Below are 7,281 nucleotides of genomic sequence, written 5' to 3'. Positions count from 1 at the left end.
GGATAATAATAGCATGAAAGAGGGAAAGGAAGTAGCTATAATAATTTAAAACCTGTCAGGTTCTTGCCCTATTTGGAAGTTGGATAGAGTCAATAAATTTGGACTTTATAGGGAAAAGGTAAAGCAATATTAAATAAGTAGGTAAATAGTAATATGTGTATTAAAATGTAAACATTATTTGTAGATAAAGTAATATTAAATAAGTAGGTAAATAGTAATATGTGTGTTAAAATGTAAACATTTTAGCAGGAAACAGTGGCATCACATGTGACAGATTAATATAAAAATTGTGTTCAATAATTTGCCCTTCCCATTACAAATGATCAGTAAGGAACACCCCAAAACATGGAAAAATAAGGAAAACAGTACATTTATGGCTTATTCTCAGGTTGATAACTGGATAAACAGACTTACACATAAAATTAAGAACTTGGTTGCTGATGGAGATGACAGTGGGTAGAAGACTGTTGCAAAATGTTTAAAATGCAGACTTGATGCAATTAGCTTGTCAGGAGGAAATTGGATTCCTTCTTCACATTATTTTGAGAAAACAAATTCCAGAATGCTTGGAACTCTGAATGTTAAAATCCAACATTTTATCACACTAAGAGCAAATACAGGAAAGTAAGTTTGGGAATCAGTCGATGTGTTGGTTAGTAAGGGTTCGGTAGACCCTATTGGGATTACAAGTGAAGTGTCAGGTGATTGGCTTAATGCGAGAAAATAAGCATTTGTCATTCAAGCCACAGTTGAACTTCATGGGGCAGCTTTCCACGGGGTGAGTCAAGGGACCAGGGTACTTTCGTCTAGTGCCTCAACCAGACTCTAAGGCCTTGGAGGCCTCTCTGATTTTCTGCCTCAGCCATGTTGATGAGGCTAGAGCATGGGGAGCCGAGCAAGAGTTTTTGGAGGTCAGGTCTGGGGGTGCCACACATCACTTCCACTATGTTCCTAGTCATCAGCTGCAGAGGTCGGGTATTGGGAAAACTATGGTCTAGAAGTCTAGAGGCAAGTCAAGGAAGAGGGAACATTTTGCTTAACCATTATTGAAGACTGTTATAGAGCAGGTTGAAGAAATCATCCCAGAATAATTTCTCAAGCAAGATACAAATGCCTGGAATTCTAAATCAAAGAGATTTGACTATTCCCCCACGTTCAACTTCCTAATAAGAAAGATTACATAAACAAATTAAAATGTAAGCTAAGACTGGAAGATTTTACAACATACGTGATATACTAACTGTGCAAGATGCACACATACACACACTTGCTGAGTCAATAAAACAGGCAATGCCATAGAAAGATCACACAATTTATGCAAAGGCATTCATGAATTTATATTCACACATAAATATAAGACAGGGTGTTCAAGCTCACCAGTAACTCACAGAGATGCAAATTAAACAGCAAAATAAGATCATTTCACACCCATACTCTTGGCAAAATTTAAAAATTCTGAAATTACCAAGTGTTGCCAAAGGTGTGAGGAAACAAAAACCTTCATCCATTGCTGATAGGGTTATAAATTGCCACAATCACCTTCAAAAACAGTTGGCATCATCCAAACAAATTGAATATATGCACGCCCTAGAGAATAGACTTTGCACTTCCATTTCTAAGTATATCCCTTAATGAGACTTTCACACATGTTTTTTAAGGAGAGTCATATAAATCAGGTTTTCAATAGCATAAATCTAGAAACAATCGACATGTCCATCAATGGAGAAATGAATATAATTATTTATAACTTAGAATGACTAAAATACCTCTATATGTACCAATATGGATGGATGTTAAGACTTTAATGTTGGGTAAAATGAGAAAGTTACAGAGGGATTGATATAATGGAGAAAAACAAACTGTTCATCTACATTTATGGATTCATCTTATAGCAAAATTATGTATATAGAGGTTGGAAGTTTCCACATGAAATTCAGGACAACGGGTACGTTTAGGAAGGCAAATGGAGAACCAGAAAAAGGAGGTTGACACCAGGGGTTTCAGCTTTAACTGTACATTTTAATATTTTTTTTCTAAAAGTAACTGAAGCTGGAAAGAAGTATGATGTCACTTGTTAATTCTGGCTGTTTATCATAATATTTGTTTCATTTTTATGTATTTTCAACTTGCAAAAAGAATCTTCGCCTCACCCCCATCTACCATATGACTCACCACTAGTATTATTTGGTCTTAACACTGAATTCATCAGCTGTCTTAGGCAAAAACATGAACTGGGTGTGTTCATGAAACAATAAACCAGCATCGTCTTAAACTTTTCTGTTGTCTAAAGGTCTTTCCTGGTCAAAGAAGACAAGAGCAGAGAACTAAGAGATGTTTTGAAAAGTAAATGCATAAGGTGTGGGCAAAAGAAGATCCCCGCTGGGGCCTCCCTGGTGGCGCAGGTGTTTGAGAGCCGCACTGTGAAGCTGTCCGCAGCCTCCGCAGCACAGGTTCGATCCCAGCCGGCCAGTGAGGGTCCCACATGGCGCGGCAGACCTCTCCTGTTTCGCCCGCTGCTCCCCTCAGCAGTGTATTTCAGTCAGTCTGCCTGTTCTGCTCCCCACTCTGTCTCTGGTGAATCCTCTCACCCTCCCGCACATCTGGCCTATACCTCTGGTGAATCCTCTCACCCTCCTGCACATCTGGCCTATACCCTGGTTCTTGTATAAACAAACAAACAAATAAATAAATAAAATATTTAAAAAAAAAACAAACTTCACTCTTAAAAAAGAAGATCCCGCATGAGACAGGGATACATTAGACCTGACGAAGAGCGAAGCCACAGCTTAGTTTTCTTGATCAGTGGGAAAGACACAGCTCTGCTGGCACTGGAGTCAAAGCCAGACCAGAAAGCCCAGCCCTGCCTCTCAAGGGCCAGGCAAAGGGGTGACTTTCAGGGCATGAACACAAACTGTAGCCACCAGAGTTCAGGCGCCATCAACAGACCCCTTTCCTGATTTCATTTAGAAATGGATTTGCTGCAGGAAATGACTGCTTCTGGAATGGTCAGTGCAGAAAAAGACCAAGCACAGCATGACTTCTCTCATACGTGAGATATCGAGAAAACGAATAAAAATATGAAATAAATACAAGAAAAACAATCTTTTGGATTATAAGACCAATTAATGGTTATCAGAAGGGGGAGACGAACAACTGTAGGGTGAAGGATAGAGTTGGACTCTGGAGGTGAACTTGATGTAGCTATATACATGTTGATTAATAAAAATACCTGAAACTTATATAATGTTGTAATGCAACATAGCTTAAAAAAGAAAGAAAGAATGGCTAGTGATGCTGGAGGAGCTGGCTCTAGACTGGATCTCCAAAAGTAACTCCCAGAAAAATACAGCAGTACTGGTCTGACAAGGGGACTATTACAGATCACTCGGTTTGTAAGCTGGTGTCTTAATTTCACTTTCCCCAATGCAGGGAACCTGAGATAATCACTTGGGATCACTAGGAAGTATTTTCTTAACATCAAAGCAAGGACAAATATCAAGAACAAAGGTTGCAGAGATCCAGGAGGAAAAAAGAAACTAAAGTAAGATCTTTTGAGACAGAAGGTCATTGGAGACATTGGCAAAACCACAGCAATGGGGTGTTGGGGACAGAAGCCAGATCGGAAGGGGTTGAGGAGAAAAGAATTGGCAAGGATGTGAGTCAAGGCAGAATCTACTGCCTTTGCCAGGAATTGGCCCTGCAGGAATGGCTGGGAGATTTAGGGTAGTAAGTAGATAGGATTTCATTAGTTCCCTACTGCTGTGCAACAAATCATCACATGCATCGTAGCTTAAAATACATACATTTATGATCGCACAGCTTTTGTGGATGTGGGTCCTGGGCACAGCTTTGCCAGGCCCTCCAATCAGAATCTCTCAAGGTTGCGTCAATGTCAGCTGGACTGCATTCCTTTCCGGAGCCTGAGGTCTGTATTAGTCTGGGCTGCTCTCACAAAATCTCATAAACCGAGTGGCTTACAAACTCAGGGTTGGAAAATGGATGTTTAGGGAAGATGACAAATGAATAAGCTGAAGGCTGGACTTTTGTAAATCCCAAGCAACCACCATCTTGTTTTTCCTATATGTGACTTGTGCCATCTGACAGTGTTAGGGACAGTTGCTAAATTTCCATGTGATCCTGGATGGCACCTTGGCAGTGATTTGGTGGGATATTTTCATTCTTTGAAAAAGGCATATCACGTTAACCTAGTGCTTGACCCATAGAAAGCATCCATAAGTGATAGACACTATGTTATTACTACTTTTTTAGTTTAGCTACAGTTCTGCATGTTGGATTTTTTGGTTTTCATCCCTCGCCTTACCATCATGCTCCATCCCCATGAGATCGGCTGTCAGTCAGGTGAGTGGGACACAGCTTGAAGCAACAGCTGGGAGGGGGTGGAATGGAGGTGGTAGAGTAAGACCAATCTGCATCCTTGCTAAAAATGGCTCTCTTGGGAGAAAATTACTAATCATTGCCATTATTCTGCATCTGGTGTTAATTACTCCAGGTAAAGGACACTATAAATGGAATGCTAAGTTCTTAATTTAGAGTGTTTCAGTGTGTGTGTTGGGTGGGGGGGAGTTTGTGCATTTTATTAGTCACTATTTAAGGCTTGAAAAGAGCAAAAGTTTTGGTGTTAAAGGAAATAACTAACTTAGAGGAGATATGAGAAATCTTGATTTCCCTTGCCTGACATGTAGAAACAATTGCGCCCTCTTAGTTTCATGGGTAGTTGGTGAGCTCTGCTATGAGGTGGGGTCATGTAAGAGGGATGAGCACAAGTGATGATGCTGTTTCATACTCCACGGATTCTTGCAGTAGCCTTTGTACTGCTCTTCAGCTTCCATTTTACTCCCTTTCAATCCATTCTCCCTATGGCAGATAGAGTAGCTCTCTTGAAATCAGAGGTTGACATTTCTCTTATCAAAAGCCAATTTCCACTCCTTACCTAGGACTTCGAAGCATGGTCCACTCATACTCGTAGCTTCAAAAGCATCTTTTGTCTCCTCTTGTTTACTAAGCCCCAGCCATATTAGTCTCCTTTCAGGCTTTTCTGCACCTGCAATGCTCCCTCTCATCATTGGTTTCTCCTTATCTTTAGGTCTCAATATAAATCGTCTCCCTACAGAAGTTTTCCCTTATGGTCACTTTAAAAGTAGGATGTCCTTGTTATTTTAAATTTTACCAACCAGTGTTTTATTCTTCCTAAATAAATAGTAATGCTGTCAATGGATAATTATTTTATTTGTTGGTTTATAAGGTGCCTCTCTATCCCCCCAGACTGTAAGATCCACGTTGGAAGAGGATCATATTTGTCTTGTTATTACCTGAGAATGGGGCCTCCAGAGCCAAACCACCTGATTTCAAGTCCTAGGACAGACTGCTACTAGGTGTCCACCCAATCTGGGGGCATTTACATCACCTCGTGGCTTAATTTCCTCTTCTCCAAAGTGGGGACTAGGGAAATCTGGGCCATCCTGTGGTAAGGGCTCTATTAGCATTTGTTGAAAAACATAATCAAGAAAGAAAAAAGTATTTAATATAAAGTAGTTTAAACAGAGGTCAATTATGAACAGGTTTTCAATAAGAAGATCCCTTATGTTATAAAACTATTCCAAGTCCCTAGACATACCCCTGGAAGACTATGAAGAGAGCACTGAGTCACATCACTGGCTGACATATGTTTTCAAGCATATTCAAAGCTCATGTGGCAATCATGGGAATGGCTTCGTTGTTTATTCATCCACTCAGAAAATAAATATTTCTGATTGCCTTTGATGTGCTAGACAGTGAATGATCAATAAATAAATATAGTCCTTGTCCTGAGGGAGCTGACCACTGATCTGAAGAGAGAGACTGATGTTAGGATGAGTGCTGAAACAGGCGTCTGAAAGGGCTTGAGCACTCAGGACGGAGGGACTGACCCCACTCACTGTAAGAATTACCAGTGGACCTGATTTCTAGGAACTCTGTGACTAGATGATGTTGTGTTGCTTAGATTTCTATATCTAGATTCCTCTAGTTCCCAGGAGTGTGGGCTGCTGAAAACTCCTATCAGGTCCTTCTCTGGGAACTGTCTGTAACTTCATCCTAATTCCACCCTTACCCCAGGGCAGCCAGCAGTGATAAGGATATTACAAAAGCTGGACTTCTTCCTCAATTTGGGACCTTGAAAGACCATCCAAACTCTAGTCTGAAGTATAAACAGTTCAGCAATTTGGGGGCATTAATATCACAGCCATTAAGATATATAAAATCTCTGCCAGGAGAAGATTGTATAGAGTAAGTTATAGTAGGACACTTGCAATGTAAGGCCTTGGAGCAAGGTTATGCCATCTACTGCAGAGAACCATGCACTCTTTGGAAAGCATCATCTGGCCATGGGGTATCAAGTTATCCTGTGCCCAGAGCTTCCTATCAGGAAATGGGTTCTGTCAGAACTGCCAAGTCATTAGGCCAGGCTGGTCCAAGAAAAGTCCATCATGAAATGACAGTGGGATCAGACTTGAGTAGGCCTTAGGGCAGGCATGAGTCATGTAAGCATGTGGCTCAGACCTCATGTCATCCACCGCTGCAAGCTTTGGCTTTTCCCATTGCTCACACCTATATCTCTGGGATCTCTTATGATAGAGGAGGAAAATTGTAGAGTTTGGGTCACAGATGGGTTAGCTCAGTATGTAGGTACATGCCAAACTGGAATGCTGTTTGATCACAGCCACACTCAGAGTTGTTCCCCAAAAACAATGGTGAGAGATGGCCTTCCCATGGACAGAAGTTCAGAAAGGTGCCTATTCAGTCCACTTCATTGACTTATTGTGGAAAAAGACATGGTCCAAGGTAAGAATATATATGGAACTTTGAGAAGTGGAAAACAGTTTGGGGGATCAGGAGACTGGAGGTAGAAATATTGGAAGATTAGATATAAGGAATTTGTGGGGCTAAGAGTAGATGGACACAGGAGAGCAGCACAAAGAGTGGAGCTTTAGCCTTATGTACTTGTGCCCAACAAGGATCCTTCACTATGAAAGAAGCATTAAACAACCAAGTAGACAAGATGACTGTACCAATTGACAGCAAGTTGTTTCTGTTATTGTTCACCTCATTGCTGATAACATGAGCTTATTAATGACGTAGCTACTTTAGCAAGTATGGGGACCAGGCACAGTCCAGATAGTAACCACTTCTCTCACCAAAGATGAGTTAGTTACTCCTGTTGCTAAATGTCCAAACAGCCAGCAGAAGAAACCAGCCCCTGAAGATGCCACTAGCCATGTGGTG

The sequence above is a fragment of the Talpa occidentalis genome, unplaced genomic scaffold (assembly GCF_014898055.3).
Source record: "Talpa occidentalis isolate TD23 unplaced genomic scaffold, MPIMG_talOcc4v2.1, whole genome shotgun sequence".
NCBI classification, from domain to species: domain Eukaryota; kingdom Metazoa; phylum Chordata; class Mammalia; order Eulipotyphla; family Talpidae; genus Talpa; species Talpa occidentalis.
Note: the sequence above shows the minus strand (reverse complement) of the source record.